Source organism: Dromiciops gliroides, chromosome 3 (genome assembly GCF_019393635.1).
Source record: "Dromiciops gliroides isolate mDroGli1 chromosome 3, mDroGli1.pri, whole genome shotgun sequence".
NCBI lineage: Eukaryota > Metazoa > Chordata > Mammalia > Microbiotheria > Microbiotheriidae > Dromiciops > Dromiciops gliroides.
This window is the reverse complement of record NC_057863.1, coordinates 373,571,429-373,575,365: the sequence shown is the minus strand read 5'-3', so window position 1 is coordinate 373,575,365 and position 3,937 is coordinate 373,571,429. Positions and strand designations below refer to the sequence as shown.

The following is a 3,937-nucleotide window of genomic DNA, read 5'->3' as shown; positions in this document are numbered from 1 at the left end:
TGGACTTTGACCTTTGTCCTTCATGAGAGTCTTTTGCACACTTACCCCGATGTCATCTGTAGAGTTCATTTTAATTTGAGCCACCCTCAAGTCATGTCAATCAATGGAATTGAATGTTGCTAACCAATTAGCTTTGATCAATGTATAATGGGCCGCCTCTATCAAAAGAGGATAAAAAGCCTTGACCATGCAAAGGGCCGCCATTTTGACTCCATCTTGGTTCATGCTCTTGGCTTGGAATGCAGTCACTTGGTGCTGCTCTTCCTCTTAGGCCTTGAGACCACGTGCTGTATCTCTGGGAGACAAAATGGGTCTGGGGCTTTTCTCCTGCCTGTGCTAACTGCCACATAGTCAATTCTTTACTGGTATATATGATATTAATAAACGCTTACTGCCAAAATGGGTGCAATAGCCATTAATATGTAAGTAATAATAATTTTAGAAAGTACAGTTTAGCAACAAATAATTTTAAAAACACAGTTCTGCTCTTTGCAGCTCGCGCTGACCATGGGAATCTTGCGGCACAACTGGCACAAGTCATAAGACAGGGGCAAGTGCAAGCCCTACCACAAGAAGCGCAAGTATGAGCTGGGCCACCTGCCCGCCAACATCAAGATCGGCTCCAGCCTCATCCACACCGTGTGTGTCTGAGGAGGCAACAAAAAGTACTGGGTGCTGAGGCTGGACGTGGGCAACTTCTCCTGGGGCTCCGAGTGCTGCACCCACAAAACAAGGATTATTGATGTGGTCTACAATGCATCCAACAACGAGCTGGTCCGGTCCAAGACATTGGTGAAGAACTGCATTGTACTCATCGACAGCACCCCATACCTCCAGTGGTATGAGTCCCACTGTGCCCTGCCCCTGGGTTGGAAGAAGGGAGCAAAGCTGACTCCTGAGGAAGAAGAAATTTTAAATAAGAAGTGGTTGAAAAAGATCCAGAAGAAATATGAGGAATAGAAGAAGAATGCCAAGATCAGCTCACTTCTGGAGGAGCAGTTTCAGCAGGGCAAGCTCCTTGCCTGTATTGCCTTGAGGCCAGGCCAGTGTGGCCGAGCAGATGGCTACCTGCTGGAGGGCAAAGAGCTGGAGTTCTACCTGAGAAAGATCAAGGCCCGAAAGGGCAAATAAACCCTGACCTGGACATAGCCCTAAGTCGGACACTCGCTTATGGAATAAACCCCCCAGATTGTAAAAAAAAACCCCAAACAAACAAAAACAAAAACAAAAACAAAAACAAACCATAGTTCTGTGGTTCCCCATTGCCTGCCCAAAATTATCAATCCCTTATCTTGGAATTTGTGGCCTTCTCAAACCTGGCTCCAATATATTTTCCCATCTTTATCTTTTGTTCTCTTCCATGTGTTTTTACCTTCCATCCAAACTAGATTATTCTTGGTCAATGTTCTTGTTCTCTCTCTTTGCTTTCTCTGTCCACTATGCCTTAAATTAATGGCCCCTCCTTCACCTCAATCCTATGTAGTCCCTCCCTTCCTTCAAGACTCAATTCATATGCAAACTGATCTGGTGGGATTCAGCCTTCTTCCTCTTCCTTTTCCTTAAAAGTTATCATTTCCTCTACTATTTTTTTTTGAGGCATTGGGGTTAAGTGACTTGCCCAGGGTCACACAGCTAGTAAGTGTAAAGTGTCTGAGGCTGGATTTGAACTCAGGTCCTCCTGATTGTAGGGCTGGTGGTCTATCCACTGTGCCACCTAGCTGCCCCTCTACTACTTGTTTTTTGTTTTTTGGGTTTTTTTTGCAGGGCTATGGGGGTTAAGTGATTTTCCCAGGGTCACACAGCTAGTAAGGGTCAAGTGTCTGAGGCTGGATTTGAACTCAGGTCCTCCTGAATCCAGAGCCAGTGCTTTATCTACTGTGCCACCTAGCTGCCCCCTTCTACTAGGTTTTTAATAGCATTTTCCCTTGACCTTTTTCTCTACCAATTACACTCTTTCCTTTATTTCATAATTATATTTGATCCTGCCTATTAGATTTCAATCTCCTTTAGAACAGGGTTATGCCATATGTACTTTGATATCTTGTAAATTGTACATGCTTGATAATGTAATGATTGAAATGACGCCGCCTGCTGGAGACTTACTGTAGCAAAGCTCCGCCATGAGGAGAAGGCGTCTGAGGGCAAGACATGTGGCTCTTTGGTGTCAGGAAGTGACATTTGCTTGTGGGAGGAACGGGGGGGCGAGGCTGGCGCTCTCGCTCTCTCTTTTGTCAGGACTCTGGTGGAGAAGGGAGCTAGAAATGCGCTCTCCCTTTAATAGATAAATCTAGGCTTTTCTGTTTCTCTTTACCAAATTCTTATTCTCCTTAATAAATGCTTAAAAGTCCAACTCTTGCTAAAGCTTATAATTTATTGGTGACCACTCATTAGATTTTAGGTAGTATAGGTAGAATTTTAGCCCCTTACAGATGGCTGACCATGAAGAGGAAAGCTGAATCTCCATCTTCTGATCTTCCGGTTGGGTAAGATTTCCCTTACCCTGTCCCCTTAAATTGGAAAGTACTGCTAAGTATCCACCCCGTTTTCGCTTTGAATTTTCAAATGGATCTTTTAAACTCCTTAAGTACCCTGTTCCTGATTTTAGTCTGTTTAACCAGACAGATGGGGGATAAGATCATGTTAATGCTTTGTTTTTGTGGATTTTCTATTTTTATTTTTGTTAGAAGAGCCAGCAAGGTGCTCACACAAGGGAATATAGATATACTCCCCACTCCCAACCATGCCTTTTCATAGAAACCTCTGACTCCTGCATTTTTTTTCAAATTCTAATGCTAAGAGGTTCTTTAATTTTGCATGCCTGGAGGCAATGACCCAGCCTCTAGAAGCCTTTAATCCCCTAGCAGTGTGGGAAGGGGAAACCAGGCCTGAGTTCAAAATCAAGTCTGATTCCCTGGTCCCTCCCCTCCTCTCTGGACCCCACCCCTCCCCCTCCAGGCCCCTTAATCCTCCTGCCAGGGAAGCCCAGAGATCTAATGCCTATGTGAAGCTTTCTCTACCTGCATTGCAGCTTCTACTGAGTAGTCAGGCTCAGCCCTTCCTCAGCCTGGCTGTGATTCTGACTTGACCTGCTGTGGTTCTCCCAAACCAACCTTAGAAAACCCTTTAAATTCCAGATATTCTTATTTTGTTCATAATTTTGTTAACCTGCTTTTGTCTTTAATTAGTAACCTTATAAAGCATTTGTGTTATGAAAGGACTGACAGACAATATAAAGGGGTAAAAAAACAAGAGACACTAAAGCTGAATACAGATGTACAAGACAAGCCTCATCATCATAGTTGAAGACTCCACTTCAAGGGTACATATTTTACAGAAATGTAGAAGTAAACAGCAAGGTTTTAGCTATTGGAATCAAAAGTGTTCTAAATTCACTCAGAGAAATAATGTCAGTTCAGAGGTTACATAGGATTTCTATGCTATTACATCTACATTTTGAAATTAATGGTATGGGTTTGTTTTCATAGAGATTTTCATGCTTTTGAGATTGTTTTATACTTAGCTTTTTGAAAAAAGGGAATATTTGTAAAAGCTTTTTATAGTCATGTGATCAAGTTTATATTTTGTAATACTCTTATTAATATTAAGTTCATATTTATTTAGATTTCCCTAGTTTGAATTTCATTATCTTTTATTCTTCCATGCGTATTTTCTTCTATTCATTCATCTAGCTAATTTTGAAACAATGCAAGATGGTTTTGATTTCATAATACAATGTTAATTCTGGGAGTATTGTGCTCCCATATTCTGAGTTTGGTTTTGTTACTTTTTTCTCTCAACTGACTATTTGATCGAATTCTATAAAGCATTTCCCTGGCAAATTGGTTGCCATGGCAAGTGTAAATTGATTCTAGAAGTATTATTTTTGATAAGCATATTCCTAAAAAAAGAGGGGAACATTTGTAAAAGTTTTCTTTAA

At 41.5% G+C, this 3,937-nt stretch overlaps 1 pseudogene; it reads left to right on the top strand.

Moving 5' to 3' along the window:
* Positions 1–507: 507 nt before the first annotated feature.
* Positions 508–1,180, top strand: LOC122750639 (annotated as a pseudogene).
* Positions 1,181–3,937: the final 2,757 nt, after the last annotated feature.